At 52.0% G+C, this 16486-nt stretch overlaps 1 protein-coding gene across 1 annotated transcript in view; it reads right to left on the reverse strand.

Moving 5' to 3' along the window:
• LOC144335915 (uncharacterized) overlaps positions 1–14630 on the reverse strand; it is a 213586-nt gene extending 198956 nt beyond the window's left edge. The window contains exon 1 of the transcript XR_013407176.1: positions 14328–14630. The gene's annotated coding sequence lies outside the window, so the exon portion shown is untranslated. The remainder of the gene's footprint in view (positions 1–14327) is intronic.
• Positions 14631–16486: the final 1856 nt, after the last annotated feature.

The raw sequence follows: 16486 nt of genomic DNA on the forward strand, positions 1-16486 counted from the left end.
TTGTAGTGCAAGGAAGGGGTAAACAATGCAGCTTGTTCTTTTGCCTCTCCAGTTCCAGAAATTTATTAGAATTTTTTTTTCTTTTTTTTTTTTTTTGGCCAGTGAGTTAAAAGAAATCAAGAAAGACTAATTACTTTCTTTTTTAGCTAAACCTAAAGCTGGATACAAGGGGTAAACCTGGGCGATCTACATCTGGGTGGCAGTTTTATGTGTTAGCCTGGAGGTGATAGCTGAACCCACTGTGCCTTTGCATTTGTTTTTGGAAAACTGTGAGCATCACCCCCAGCATGGATGCCTGAGTGGCAACCAAGACCCTAATCTATAGCATGGGGTCCCCGTCTGGACAACGATGCACCGATGAGTGCAGAGTAGAAGTGGATCCTGTCCTTCTGTGCTCCTCAGGACAGGCCACCCTGTGCTGTGAAAACAGACCACAGGAAACTCCAAAAGCTAAGTAAATGCCATGATTATCTTGCTCACGGATGCTCTACTCATTGTAGTGACTTCAATGGCTACGAGAGACCTGTCTCAGCCAGGGTAAGGGGATGCAGTGACTCACATTGGCTCACAGAGTAGACACAGCCGTACCTACTTCCAGGGCTGGGGAGTGTCCCCTGCCACATGCCCACAGTGTGGGCCACTGCGCTGATGATCACTGCATCTTGCACTCTTCTGAAGCTCTGGGGCTGCTCCTGCATCTGTGACAGTCAGCATAGCCCCTGACACACACCCCTTCTGTTCTTTGGGTTCATGGGTTCCATTTCATTCCCCAACAGCAGTTCAGAAAACTTCTCATATATTTCTCCAGGTCACACCAACATAGGGGTGAAAATGGAGTTTCATCTGTTGAGAAGGGAAGAGGAGGGGAAGGAAGGGCAGGACAGGGGAGGGGAGGAGAGGGGAGACCCCAAGCTCATGCAGGTACAAGGGAGGTGTCCGCTGTACGCTAGTCTCACATCACTCACCTGTGGCTCCTGCTCTGGCTGCAGCTGCTCTATGTTGCCATCCAGGTGCTCTGCCTGCTCTGGAACTTTGCCCTGTGGTCCTCAGACATCAGCTGTACCTCATCACCCTTGCATTACATGCTGGTACGTGGGCCACAGAGCCATATGAGCTTTTGTATTTATATCCTTGCCTGACAGAAGTTCCCAGAGCAGCTGGTGTGTTCCTGGGTCTGCCACTACCTTCCCCACACCCCAGGACAGAGAGATGGCAACAATGTAAAAACCACTCCCCACCATACTAAGTGACCCCCTTCCCTTGGGCCCTGCACCTGTGCCCAAGACCCAACTCTACACTCTGACTCCTTTTCTCAGGATGGGTCGGTCTGTTTATTTTGCCCATGAGGCTCCTGTGGTCCTCCTGCAAGTCTCCTCCTGGCTGGACCTGTCCTGAATCCCAGGGCAGACAGAGGTTAGGGTCTTAAACAGCCCCCAGCATGCCCACGAGCAATGTCAGAGAAGCTACGAGGTGTCTGCTGCAGTGACAAGGAAGACATTGCTCACTGCTGCAATCACTGGAGAAGACACCTTCCCCACACAGTAGAGCCTTTCTGTGCACAATGGGCTGAAACAGACACTTCTCCCCTCCGGAGGGCTGCAGAGGGGCCTCCTGCATTAGGAGAAAAGTCGGGCCAACTTCCAGCCCTGAGATTCAGCCACGTTCCTCCCAGCAGGGACTGACTGTACTTGCTTCCCCCTTGGGAGCCAGTAGGGTTTGGAGCACAGAGAGATGAGTGCACACACCCAGCGCCCTGGCTCCAATTGCCCCAGCTCTGTCCCCGACACAGCCTCCCCGGCTTTGGGGGAAGTCCTCGGGATGAGACAGGGCCCAGACTAGGGTGAAGCAAGTCAGGCACTCAGCCCAGGCAGAAAATTTAGGGGGACCCCAGAAACTCACTAAACAACATTTATTGCGGCACTCTTAGGAAACCAACATGAAATAAAAACTATCCACAGTGAACAAAATATCCAAATGTGGAATAAAGACAGGTCTTGTCCCTGTACTCGTACAAGCCACACCCTAATCCCAGCCCGGCCAGATCCTGTCTTTATTTCACATGTGGACAGCTGACAGTTTGTTCATCACAGACTTTCTCTGCTTTGACTACGCGTGATGGTCTTGACTCCTGAGTACTTGGCTGCTCCTCTTAAATGTGGCTGCAGGCAAGTGCCTTGCTCTCCCCACCCTGGCCTGGGCCCTGCCCTCCGCCCCCCAGGCCTCTGGAGCTGCCCTGCGCTATTTGCTCTTCCTCTCCTCTCGACTTGGGCCGCCTTCATCTCTCACGGAGTTCCGGGCAGGGGACCACCCCTGTAGTAGACACTGTCGGTGCCCCAGCCACTCTGTCTTGGCGCTGACAGCTCCAATGCCCATGGCTGCTGACTGCAAACACCCATGACTCAGTCTGGGAGCTTTCACGGGAGCCAGGAGCATGTTTACGGCCCAATTCTGGGGAAGCTGGATCTGCCAGAGAATTAACCCCCATGGATGTTAAAACATCCCAGCTCCTCAGCCCTCAGGAGGGACGATTTGGAATGATGTGGTGCACCTGGCCCTGAGGCCCGTGAAGGGATCCAGGTGCAGGGTGTGGGCCTAAAACATGTCCAGAACCAGCTGATCCCATTCCAGGCTCATTTCCCAGTCTCTTATCAGTGCTTCCTGGGATCACCTCCCCAGACAACTGTTTCTGGGGCCACCTGGCTGAGACAAACCAGCTGCCACTGCCACTGTCACTGCCACCTAGGGCCACCCGTACCCCTGTCTCACACTGCCGATGCCACCTGGCTGAAGCCCCTTTGCTAATGGGGTCAGGTCGGACAAGGGGGCAATCCCCTTTCCCATCCATCCCACGTCCCTTTGGCCCACAGACGGTTCTGGTAAGTGCAGGAAGCATCCCATTGCATCCCCAGCACCAGGCAGGTGGTCTTGTGTGACAAACACTCTTCCTTTCCGCTCTAGTCCCTCTGTTGCAGGCAGATCTCACGGACGCAGCCGTCCATAACAGCTGTCTCAGTACTGACTGAGTGGCTAAGCTAAACATTAAAAGCCAGCACCCTATACAAAGGCTGGAATGCAACAAAGGTCCACCAGAAGTTTTGCCTAGGCCTTAGGAGTTTTTCCTGGGCCTTAAAGCATGACAAAACAACAAAGGAATTCTTAACAGGACACATTTAGGATGAAACAAGTTTTATCGGGGGTCTGAAGAAACTCGCCAAACCTCTGTGATTTAGCCCGAAACAAGATAAGGGTAATCACCCCAGCACCTGGACCCATTTAGATTAAGTAAATTTACTGAGACTTCAGAAGAAGGTCTTTAGGACTCAAGCCTTAGTTATAGATTAAAATAAGTTAATCGCTTATGTCTTTTTTTTGTTTGTTTGTTTCCTAAGACGAAGTTTTGCTCTTGTCACCCAGGCTGGAGTGCAATGGCGTGATCTCGGCTCATTGCAACCTCCGCTTCCCGGGTTCAAGCGATTCTCCTGCCTCAGCCTCCCAAGTAGCTGAGATTACAAGTGCCCACTATCGTGCCTGGCTAATTTATGTATTTTTAGTAGAGACCTGGTTTCACCAGGTTGGCCAGGCTGGTCTTGAACTCATGGCCTCAGGTGATCTGCCTGCCTCGACCTCCCAAAATGCTGGGATTGCAGGCGTGAGCCACTGCACCCACCCAACTTATGTATTTCGATGAACGTACACTTCTATTTAGATATATAGCTTCGAAGGTATGTAAGCTCTGGAAAACTTTGTAAGTTTGAGTTGACCTGGCAATAATTTCCAGGCCCTTTCCCCGTCACCCGTTGCAGAAATAAAAACTCTCTTCCTCCCCAGTTCATCTGCATCTTGTTATTGGGCCATGAGAAATAGCAGCCCGACCCTCAGTTTGGTCCAGGAACACCTCTGCCCAGGACTGAGGTAGGATACCAGCGGGCAGCAGCCTGGGAGAGCAGCCTCCCAATCCTCCGCCAAACTCTCCTCTGTCCCTGTCCTTCCCAAGAGGTCTTCTGTGGGCCGACCCAACGAAGTGATGATTTCACTCCCACCCTGAGGTCCGCTGTCTCACAAAGCACAAGCATAGATCACCAGGCATTCACAGAAGCCCAGGCCCTTTGCTTGCACGTACCCAAGCCCCCGCTAGGATCCCCACGGAAGAATTTCTTAGCAGGATGAATCCTTAAAGGTCAAGTCTGGAAAGGAAAATTCTCAGTTGAAATCTCTGAGAATTCTTAGAGCCCCGACAGTACTAACAATTTCAAAAGAGTTGGTCTTATCAGAGGCCTAGAGCATGCAACAGGGAGGGAGGGTGCTGCCCACCCCTCCTGGCGCCTCCAGCCAGGCGTTGAGCTGCCTGGAGCTAATCAGGAGTCAAAGAGTGGTGGTGACCTGGGAGTCAGAAGCCTTAGCCTCTGAGAAAACTGTGCAAATTTGGGCCTCTGGCACATCACCTCTCTGAGCCTCAGTTTTTTCATCTGTAAAAGGAGGGGGTTACACCAGATAATCCCCGGGGGCTCTTCTAGCTGTACGATTTTATAAAGAAAAAAAAAAGTTCTTCTCTTTGAAGAGTCCTGAGACTTGACAAAAAAGCATTTCTAAGAAATACAATGGAGTCTCCTCTAGGAATTTTTCAGGATTAGGGAAAGCATCAGTCAGTATCGAAAGGAGCCTATAGACTGTATCCTAGGGAGATGGGGTGGGAACAACAGGACCTGGGGTTGGGAGTGGAACTTGTATCTCACTCAAATACTAACCACTGAATCTTTGAACTAAGATCAGTCATTTTCTACAAAACAGACCCCTGGCCAGCATCCAGGACTCTGAGAAACTGGGTCGCTGCTTTTACTAATGTCCCACGATGGGGACACCAGGACAGCTTCCCAGTGGATGCTTCACTGCCCTTGCAGTGGGAGGAGTCCCATCCACCCACCCCCGGAAGCTGAGATAACCACGGGCTGAAGGGAAGAGGCGGCGGAACAAGAGATGGAACTCCCGGCTAATATGAAAAGAATGAATAGATTAAAAACCGCAAGCTACTTCATCAGGACCCACATGGCAAGTTAAACCCACAAATATCGACGCTGAAATGTATTGAGAAGTCTGTCCAGGAAGGCCAGGAAATCAGGACGCTCACAAAGACCTGCTCAGAGCCACAGCTGCGGCGGCCACCTCCGTTGATGCGGCTTCTGCTAATGAATGCGGCCTTCAAATCTCTCTCTCCAGGGCCCTGGGAGGACTGTTAACACCATTTGCCAGTTAAAGAGCTCAGGAAGATCCTTCAGTTTTAAAAGCACCCCTGCCATGGCTTTCCTGCCCTGGAGGACCTGGGTAATGGGAGGTGAGGAGGAAAGCCAGCCGGCACAGCCCTTTCTCCTCTCCCCTTGAGCCCCCGTGAGAGGGGTCACCGGGCAGGGACCCAAGGAAGGCTTTAGAGTGGGAAAGAAACCGCCACCTGCCTGCCTCCTGCCAGCACTGATGTGGGAGCCAGGAAGCAGCTGGGCTGGTCCGAGTCCTGGCTGGAGACTAGGTGCTGGTGACTTTCTCTGTCTGAGCTCACTCCACCTTGGCCATCTTGGGGATTAAAAGCTGGGAAAGGTCTTAGAGATCAATCCAACTCATTTATCTTATGGTGGGCAAATAGCAAGGTCCAAAAATGCAAAGAGTTGCCCAAAGGTACATTGTGGGGATGAGAACAGAAAAGAGAAGTGGAGATTTGGCATAGGCTAAAACCCACACCAAGCTACATAGACTAAGTGGACCTCATGAGCGCCAAAGTGATGCATGTCAGACATGCCTATGTAAGACAACAGACACAGTGGGAATTCTTATGCCCAACCGCCAGGTATTCGCCTGCTAAGGGAAGGGCGCTAGCTGAAAAGTAGTGGGAGGAAAGAGGGATCCCAGCCAAGGGGGAGAGGAGGGAGGAGCCTGAATGAGTGGACATGGCCACAAAGAGAGAGCTGATTACAAAAGGGCAGTGGGCTTCATCTCTGTGGCATTGCATACCCTGACATGAGGGCTGAGGTCCCTCAGTGCTTCCAGCTAAGTGGTGTGGCCCCAGGAGAGTCTTTTATCTCCCTTTTCAGGAGTCCTCCTGTCAGAGGTGTTTGAACCAGAGCAACTCCGTCTTGAATGGGAGCTGGGTAAAATGAGGCTGAGACCTACTGGGCTGCATTCCCAGGAGGTTAAGGCATTCTAAGTCACAGGATGAGACACGAGGTTGGCACAAGATACACGCCATAAAGACCTTGCTGATAAAACAGGTTACAGTAAAGAAGCCAGTCAAAATCCACCAAAACAGTGATGAGAGTGACCTCTGGTCATCCTCTGTGCTACACTCCCTCCAGCACCATGACACTTTACCAATGCCCTGGCAACATCAAGAAGTTACCCTATATGGTCTAAAAATGGGAGGCATAAATAATCCACCCCCTTTTTTTCTTTAGCATATCCTCAAGAAATAACCATAAAAATGGGAAACCAGCAGCCCTTGGGGCTGCTCTATGGAGTAGCCAATCTTTTATTCCTCTACTTTCTTAATAAACTTGCCTTTACTTTGCTCTATGGGACTCTCCGTGAATTCTTTCTTGCATGAGATCAAGAATCCTCTCTTGGGGTCTGGATCTGGACGCCATTCCTGTAACACCCCCTTGATGCTACCAGATCACTTACATCCACAGGCCCACAGGAAAAGCTGGAGTAGAGGGCGAAAAACACTAGATTTGGGGAAAGTTGTAACCGGGTTGTAAACACAGACTGGGAAAACCAGCTGTGTCCCATCTGCCTCCAGGCTGTGGGCATGATGTAGTCTTGAAGATAAGAGTCAGGAAACTTAACTTATTACCAAGAATTAGGGTCAGCCACATGCAACACACAATCCAAACTAACAGTGGCTTAACCAAGATGGCAACTTCTTTCTTCTCTTATATAAAACAAGTGCAGAGGTAAGTGGTCTCAGGCCAGTAAGGCAATTCTGGGGTTATCAGAACTCAGTCTCCCTCTGTCTTTCTGCTTCTGCCATCCTGGGACTGAGCTTCCATTTCCAAGGCCCTGACTTGGTCCAAAATGGCTGCGGGAGCTCCAACCATCACCTTCCAGGCAGCAGGGAGGGAGGGAGTGGGAAAAGCATCTGAGGGGTGTTCCCTCCTAGCTGAGCCGCCTGCCCCAAAGCCCCTTTCTCATCCCAAGCCTGGAATGTATTCCCACAGCCATGCTTCGTTGCTTAGAAAGCCAGAAAATATGATCTTTTATAGCTGGTTCCATCACCTCCCCAAATGTAACAGGGATTCTCTCACGAAGGAGGAAAAGGATGAGAGTTCTTGGGTGGAATGAGCATTTCTGCCCCTCCTTGGATTCTGTGTGTCTGCGCTTCTGGCTGTGCAACTCTCACCTCAGTTTTCTACGTCAGTGAAATGAGGAAAATCAACCCAGGCTCCTCCCCTCCGTCAAAGAAAAGGCGTGATAACAAAAACGTTAATTAAAACAAAAAGACAATTCTTTAACTCACAGGAGGGAAAATAAGCTGGTAAGACCTGGCAAACGCAGCAGGTGCAATGTGGCCTGGCTGTCCCCACGGATGTCCATACTCCAGGGTGTGGGCGATTACAGGCTCCCTGCCACGAAGCCCTTTGATACATAAGAATTCTTTTGAAATATGACTAATTACCCCCCACCTGACTTTGACTAGTTTCTTTAATGGATGAGGCTTTTTCAAAATGAGCCCCACCTGTGCTGCTGCCTTTCCCAAGCAGGCGAATGATAGAGAACAGCTGGCAGGAAGGGGGGCGGAGACGGGGGACAATGGGCAGATGAGAAACAGAAAATCCACCCACCTTGCCGTGCCCAGTAGGACCAGCTTCCTCTTCTCCAAATCTTTGGCCTGAATTCCTCCTAACGAGGACTCCAGTGAATCCCATCCCTCTTCCTTCCCCATCCAGCTCTGGTGCAGCTACTAATGAGTGCTGGAGGGACCCAGGGCTGGGAGCAGCCACGCGGTACCGATGTGGACCGTGACGGCAGTTCTGTAGTTACAGGTTGCTGCTCCTTCTCCCAGACACGAGAGTCTGCAGGCCATGGAGATGAGAAGGCAATGCCTCTGCCCCTGGGGAGGAGGAGGAAGAGGATGAGGTCAAGGAATATGAGGCAGCAGAGGGGAAAGGACCATAGGAGGCTCTGGTTTAGAAAAGCAAACCCAGCCTCCAAGAGCAGCACCCTAGTGAGGGCTTCATTCTCCTCAAAGGAAAGTTGGAATAAACAATAGAAGACGGGGGGAATCAGCCTGGCAAACATGGCGAAACCACGTCTCTACTAAAAGTACAAAAATTAGCCAGGTGTGGTGGCATGCACCTGTAATCCCAGCTTCCCAGGAGACTGAGGTAGGAGAATCACTGGAACCCAGCAAGCAGAGGCTGCAGTAAGCCAAGATCTTGCCACTGCACTCCAGCTCTGGGCAACAGAGCAAGACTCCATCTCAAAAGACAGGAGGGAAGGACAATGAGAAAGAAGGAGAACAAAGACACTGATCTGCCCAAATTGGACTTTGGGCAGCTACAACTCTGGCTATGTCTGCAAAGCCTGGAAGAAAGATGTACCCTCGTAACTGTCCCTCAGAATGCAAAAGACCCAGGGAACATTTCTCCTGAGCACACATTTCTATAGAGCTGTAGTGTAGACATCTGTGAGATCTAGGGGAAATGAGATGGTGACATGCAGGGATTCCATTAAGCATCAAGGAGAACCTCTCAGCTGCAATAGCGTCTCAGAGAGGGATACATTTGAGGAAGTTTTGCAGGATGAATAGGAGTTCACTGAATGGACCAGGAGGAAAGAGCCTTCCAGTCAGAGGCAGCATTGTGTACAAAGCACAAGAGTGTGAAACGTCAAGGGATGCGCAGCTGATTGGGTCTGGATGAATAAAGGTTTGTAGGGAGGGAGAGCAACTGGGAAGAAGGTAGGAGAAACCAGTGGGTCCCTCTCCCAAGTGGCCCAGGGAGTGTGGGCTTTGGCCAAAGTTAACTGGGAGCCACCGAGAGGTATTAGCAAGGGGGAAGCACATTTTAGAACAAGCACTCTACTGCAGAAAAGGGATTCTCAGCAGAAAGACAAACTGAGGGACTGTTGCAATGCACTGGGAAGAGGTAGCAAGGTCTGGAGTTACTGCAGGAATAGTGGGGAGAGAGGACAACAGGGCCTATCCCAGGGGTGCTGACATGACTTGGAGGCATGTGGAGGGACCTAGGGTGACTCCCAGATTTGACTTGGGGACAGGGTCGAGGGTGACACTATGAGCTGAGCTGGGTAAGAAACACAGAAGGGGGAAGGAATTGAACAGGGAGTGATGGGTTTGCTTTTTTTTTTTTTTTTTTTTTTTGAGATGGAGTCTCACTCTGTCACCCAGGTTGGAGTGCAGCGGCACAATCTTGGCTCCCTGCAACCTCCGCCTTTTGGGTTCAAGAGATTCTCCTGTCTCAGCCTCCCAAGTAGCTGAGACTATGGGCATGAACCACCACGCCCTAATTTTTTGTACTTTTAGTAGAGACAGGGTTTTGCCATCTTGGCCAGGCTGGTCTTGAACTCCTAACCTCAGGTGATCCACCTGCCTCAGCCTCCCAAAGTGCTGGAATTATAGGTGTGAGCCACTGAGCCCAACCTGAGTTTGTTTTTCAACATGTTGATTTTGGAGTGGCAGGGGCCTTCAGGTGGAATCAGGTAGGAGGCATTGGATACATGGTACAGGAGTGTAGGCTTATGTATAGTGTAGCCATGCATGCCTGGCTCTGGGATCTTCGCTTTAGTTATTTAAATCGCAGGCCTGCCGTCTTTTCTTAGGCCTCCAGGAACCTGGTCACATCTAGAGCAGAGTAAGTGAGCCACTTGGGGAGGGCACAGGCTGCTGGGATGGCAAGGGAGGTTGAGTGGGAATCCCCGGGGAGGAAACCTCCCTCCCGGCAGCCCCCACTGTCCCACTTGTGAGATGGAGCTCTGGGACCAAGCAGCACACCCAAACACAAGACAAAAACTTCATCAGAGCTGCTCACATAGGGAGCAAAATGCTGATCAGAAGCAAATTGTCTCCCTAGGAGGCCTCCAGTTGAGAAGCCTAGAGCCCTTCTTTGCTATAACTCTAGAAGCACGGACTCGCAAATGAAGGGTGAGATGGAGGAGACAAAGTAGGGATAGAGAGAGGCAAGCAATGGTGAGGATTAAGGAGAAGAGAGGGAGAAAGGGGAGGGCAGAGAGGAGTCACCCTAGAGGAGTCACCCTGGGGCCCAGAGACAGGTGAGACCAGTCAGCAAAGGATCAAAACCGTGACTTGAGTCCTTCGGAAGCAACCCTCCGATTTCCTCCAGTGACCTGGGGAACAGATGGTGTCAGCAGCTCACTCTGTCTGGGACAGGTACCTACTCCCAGATACAATCTCCTCTGAGGGTCTGGTCTACTGCTACCTCTCAAAAAAGCCCATCTTTGCTGTTCCTGAGACAAAGACACTGCTCACAGGTAATCCTGGCTGGACAGATCACGCCTGCCTCTCCAGTGGCGAGTGGAAATTGGATTCGCCTCATGAGACTTGATACCTGGGACTGCTCGGAAATTGCAAGGCTATTTACTCCCCTCTCCAGCCTGAACCTTGGATGCAGAGAAATAAGCCCACTTTAAGGGACATTGCCAAAGTCAACAGGCCTCCTCTGTGACCCTGGTCTCCTGGCTTCCAAGAGGGGAGGTGGCTGAGTGTCAGTCTGGAGTCACCCACTCAGAACAGACGATGCTTTCCAGAGAAGACCAGGCACCGAGCGTTGGTCCCTTAGACTCTTCTGAAATGAGGGTGTGGAGGGGACGGGGAGGCAGAAACAAAAGATGTGTGAGATGAGAAGGGAAAGACCACTTCCCATGCATGGCAGCTTCCCTCTCACCATTGCAAAGATCATGAGCCAATTATTCCATCAAGTTAGATATTAGCGAATCCAACTTTATTAGAGCTTCAAGGCGCATGAAACGTTAATCACGGAAACCTTGATATTCTGCAGGAGAGAGACTTACTCTGGGAAGAGGAAAAAAAAACACTTTCATTTTCCTTTGAGGTTAATACAAGGCTAATTTGAAAGCACTCAGTTAATGAGAAAGCTAAAAATACCTCTAGTACGATCACATGCCTGAGTCCCAGCTTCGGTGGCTCCAGCCGCTCTGGAACACGAAGCCGGCTTCGGGAGGAAGAAACGGCTCTGGACTCAGAGGACCGGCGCCTACATCCCCAGGTGGTTACAAAGGTGCACCTGTCCTGAGGCTGCCAGATTGACAGAGAGAAGAAAACAGGAGGCAGAGAAAGTGAGGCAAGTCCACTGCTCTTTACATTCCTCCATTATGGGAACATAAAGATTTTACTTTGAGTAAAATCTCAAGTGCAACCAGGCACGGGGATGGGTTTTCCCTGAGCCACACATGCTCCCTCGCCCAGCCCTGCCCACAAGGGCAGCCGGGGGACAGTCAGCGAGCGGGGTGTTCAGTGTGGTGGAGGAGACAGTTTTCCTCCAGGGGAAGCAAATTGGACAGTAACTACGCCCCGCCCCGCCCCGCCCCAGGTGATTGCAGCAGCTCACCAAGTGACCAGAAGACATCACAGCAAGAAAGGGATGAATTGGGGAAATTGAGAAGGCGTGGTCCGCTTCAGCCTCGTGGGCTCCTGAGCACGTGCACGCACGTGTGTATTAAACCCAGAGAGGAATTTGATTTAAAAGAAGAAAAGCCCTCAGGGCTGGCAGCTGTGGGAGCTATTAAGGAGGAGAGAGGAAGGTTCTACGTGTCTGAAAAAATGATCTGGGGAGGTCAGCGACAAAGCCACCGGGAGCCGTCTCCTCCAGGATCTCCAGTTGCCAGGAACTAGGACGTGGGTTAGAAGCTGCCACGGACAGGGCTCTCTCCCGGCTGTGGCCTCAGACTCTGGACTCCCAAACAAGCTGGCTGTTGGCCTCTGGGCTTATGAGATGCAGAGATCCCCTTCTTTACAGTCCAGGCTTTGCAGGAAAATGAAGAAAGTAGAAGTGGGGGGAAAGTGTCATGTGCTCTGTCCCCCACCCAGAGACATATATGGCACGTTCTATCCAGAGCTGGCTCCTCGCAGGGCCCTGGATCTACATGGGGCTGGGGCCAGCGCCCTTCCTCCAGTGCAGCCAGTGATCCCCTCCATGTCCCCTGCAGTGCAGCTCCCATCGGGCAGAAAGAGGTGGATGCATCTCACTCTGTCTTGCCATTGTTAATGGCATGCTTATTTCTCCCGTTTAAAGAACGCCAGGAGGCCGGGAGTTGTGGCTCGCACCTGTAATCCCAGCACTTAGGGAGGCTGAGGCAGATGGATCACTTGAGGTCAGGAGTTCGAGACCAGCCTGGCCAATATGATGAAACCTTGTGTCTACTAAAAATACACAAATTAGCCAGGCATGGTGGTGGGCACCTATAATCCTAGCTACTCAGAAGGCTAATGCAAGAGAATCACTTGAACCCAGGAGGTGGAGGTTGCGGTCAGCCAAGATCACACTACTGCACTCCAGCCTGGGCAACAGAGCAAAACCCTGTCTCAAAAATAAATAAGTAATAAAGAACACCCGGAGCAGATATTTGAGTGTCAGAAACACATGCCAGCATTCTCTTCCACCTCTCACCCTCCTCACCCTCTGCTCCAACCTGGAACCAGGAATGAAACACAGGGCCAGGTTTAGCCATGGGCAGATGGGAGGCAGAGAGAACCGCTCTCAGGGTGACTGGCAATTGCAAAGAATTCCTCTTCCCTGGGCTCCACAGTTAGAAAAGCAAAGCCCGCCCACTCCCAATCCATCCACCTCACATTTATTAAAGGCCTACTGTGTGCCCAATGGGATGTGAGCACCTCCACCAGGGAAAGCCCAGATTGACTCACATAGGAAGACAGGGATATTAGGCAAATAAATCCATTGAACCCATGCACTGAGTAGTTCTGGCTTGTTAGAGTAAATAGGAAGTGGTTTTACGTGTCCCTGTAACTCCCCCTAACTACATTCCGTCAAACCTCCCCTGCCTTCTCCCTTAAAGACAGCTGGTCAAATTATATACATTTCAGCTGTGCCCAGCTATTAGCGCCATCTCACCCCTGTATTTGGTTCGGTTTGTTTTAAAACTTCTGTCTTTGCAGAGTTCAAAACTCCACTCCTCCCTTCCCATCACCATCCTCAGCAGGCCAGTCCTAGCCATGGCTGTTCAGGGTTTGGGAGTGGGGTGGGGGTCTTGCTCTTTGTACTCTCCAGCCACTGCCTCCCTGCCTGTCTGGCTCCCTCAGCCATGAGGGGCTGGGGAGACCTCAGGTGGCTCTGGCTGGTGGCCTTTCTAAGTCTGAACGACCATCCCTGGCCCCACTGTGAGGATGGGGGTCACATGGACCCTGCAGGGGCCCCCACAGCGCCATTCCTTGATCTGGGAGGTCCAGCTCCTGCCAACTTCATCCCCGCCCCCACCACTTCCAGCCCCTTGCCCCTCACCCAGCCAGGGACCTTCCTGGTTGGGGCACCTGCACGACGGCTGCATCTCAGCTCCCTCCTGTGGGGTTCACTCCATGCAAGGCAGGGGTGCACAACTCTGCCCGCCAGGTGGGAGAGCAGGCAACATCCTCACCACCCTTCCCTGGACCCAGCAGACCTAGTTATCCCCATCCTCAGCCTGCATGGCTAGGCAGTCTGTTGGCTACACTGCTGGCCTAGCGGGGAGCTGCCATAATATGGGAGAGAAAGTCCCCCTTTCCTTCTTCCATAGGAAAGGAGAGAACAGCCTTCTTTCAGAAACCACACTTCAGCAAGGCCAGCTTCCTCCAGCCTTTGGTTGACTTGCGGCAAGGGAGATAATAATAATAATAATAATAATAATAATAATAATAATGGGTTCTGTATCCATTTTCCAGGCTCACTCACTGACTCATTAATCCTCACCACAACCTCTGATAACAGTACTATTGATCTCTTCAATTTATTTTATTTTATTTTGAGACAGGGTCTCACTGTCACCCAGCCTGGAGGGTAGTGGGCATGATCTCAGCTCACTGCAACCTCCACCTCCCGGGTTCAAGCAATTCTCCTGCCTTAGCCTCCCAAATAGCTGGGACTACAGGTGTCTGCCACCACACCCAGCTAATTTTTTTTTTTTTTTTTTTTAAGATAGAGATGGGGTTTTACCATGTTGTCCAGGCTGGTCTCCAACTCCTGAGCTCAAATTACAAAGAGCAGGACCCCCACCCCACCCCAAAACCCTGAACAGCCATGGCCACCTCTGCCCACCTAGGCCTCCCAAAGTGCTGGGATTACAGATGTGAGCCACCGTACCTGGCCCAATATCTTCATTTTAGAGATGAGTAAACTGAGGCAAAGGGAGGCGATGCGGCTTGTTCAAGATCATACAGGAAGTGCCAGGAGCTGGCTCCACAGCTCACGCCCTTGCCTGGCTCTGAAGCAGCTCGCTGAGCCCTGTGGGGTGGAAGTAGGTGGCAGTTCTCCAAATGTAAGATGGGTGTGCTGAGCCCTTTCCCTCTCCTTCTGGGACAGGTATCTGCAGCCTTGCTGTCAGCGCCGGAATGCAGAGCGGGGCAGCAGGAGCGTGTGACAGGGACACTCATCTCTTCCAGAAATGGGGCTGATGGCACCTCGTGGAAAAGACCAGGCAGGGCCTGTCGCAGGAGGCACTTGGGTTGCTGGAGGAAGGGAGGAAGGGATGGAACCTGGAGTGGGAGGAGAGAGGGGTGGAGTCCTGGGCAGGTGACAGTTTGTGCATAGCTTGGAGGCTGTGCTGAAGACGTGAGGTTTGTCCTAGAAGCAATGGAAAGCTGGAGGGATTTAAGCAGAGCTAGGTCAGATCCCAAAGACTGGACCCAAGAGGAAAAGTAGTTAGCACAGGGCCCTCGGCTGCTGGAAAGCAAACAGGACTGTCTTTGAGCCCTGGCCTGGTTTCCTGCACACCATCCGACCTAACAGAAGCGGGGAGACTTAGGGGAGGACTGAGGTGGGTGGGTCTTACCCAGTGCTTTGGGGACCCTCCCTAAGGTGACTCAGAACATCTGTGCAGCAGCCTAAGGCCCAGCAAAGGAAGGGACTGCTGAGGCTTCCTGCCCTGCTCCTTCCCTCGGGGGCTTGCACGCAGCTCTCCGGAATCCCACCCATCTGGGGAATATATCGAGCTATGGATCATAACCCTGTAATGTGCAACTAATGTTCTGTGGACAGTTACACAGCAGCGCCACGGCAGACTCAGCACCAGAGGATGGAAGGCCACCCCTCCTGCAGACGGGGCCTGCCCTGCTGCCCAGCTGCTCTGTGTTGGGGCCTCCCAGGAAATGAGAAAGGAACCCGGGCACCAGCCCTGGGGCAGCCTGGAGGAGCCTGTCCTGGCCCGAACACAAGGACAGAGGCCAGAAAACCCTATGGCGCTCAGATGGGGACCCTCGGAGGCCACAAACCCAGCTAGATGACTATAGTAGCTGGTGCACCTGTGTTAAAACCTGACTCTTCCCCGGCTAACAGCTTCCACTTGCCGAGCGCTTTGCCAACTTCGCCCAGTTAAACCTTTGGAACAGCCCCGTGGGGAAGGTGTTTTCCCCACTCTGTGACTGAGGAAACAGAGGCCCACCACGGTGGTCACACATCAGGACCGGGAATTCAGACTCTGCTCTGATTAATTCAAAGCTCTCAGCTCCTCGGCCAGGACGGAAAGCAAACCACTCATGCTCTCCGAGCTCCCGTTACTCATTCGTAAAAGACCGACGACAGCTCCCACTTTCCAGAGCTTGCGAGGAGTCCGTGCTGGCAGAAGGCCTGGCACAGGGCTCAACGTGGCTACATTCGATTGGGGTTCTCCAGGGAAACAAAGCCAACGGGATGTGCATTTCTAGGTCTAGAGAGAGATTTAGTTCAAGGGATTGGCTCACTTGATTGATAAGGGCAGCAAGTCCAAACTCTGCAGGGTGGGCTGGCAGGAAGGAAGCGGGAGGAAGAGATGCAGTTGAGTCCAAAGGCCGTTGCTGGCAGAACTCCCTCTTTCTCGGGGGCAGGTCAGGCTTCGTTCTATGCAGACCTTCCACTGATTGGGCGAGGCCCACCACACCATGGAGGTCCATCTGCTTTACTCAGAGTCCACTACTGTCAAGGTCATCTCATCCAAAAAACACCTGCACAGCAACATCCGGGGTAATGTTTGACCAACTATTTGGGCACCGTGGCCCAGCCAAGTTGACAGCGAATTAGCCATCACAAGGTGAACATACCCCTGAGGCGGCCGTTCTGGGCAGAGATGCTGCCACTGCCAACAGCACCCACAGCTAGTGTTTATGTGTTCATGGTTCATCCCTGGGGATGTGGGAACTCATGAGTGAAAATGTGGCATGCACACAGCTCTAAAGGGGACCAATGAAACTGGATATCCCCAGTGGGTGAGCCAAGCTGTGCCCAGATCCTGGGGCCAGAAGGGCTACTTCATTGACCCAGTGTTGGGG

Source organism: Macaca mulatta, chromosome 16, assembly GCF_049350105.2.
Source record: "Macaca mulatta isolate MMU2019108-1 chromosome 16, T2T-MMU8v2.0, whole genome shotgun sequence".
Classification (NCBI taxonomy): domain Eukaryota; kingdom Metazoa; phylum Chordata; class Mammalia; order Primates; family Cercopithecidae; genus Macaca; species Macaca mulatta.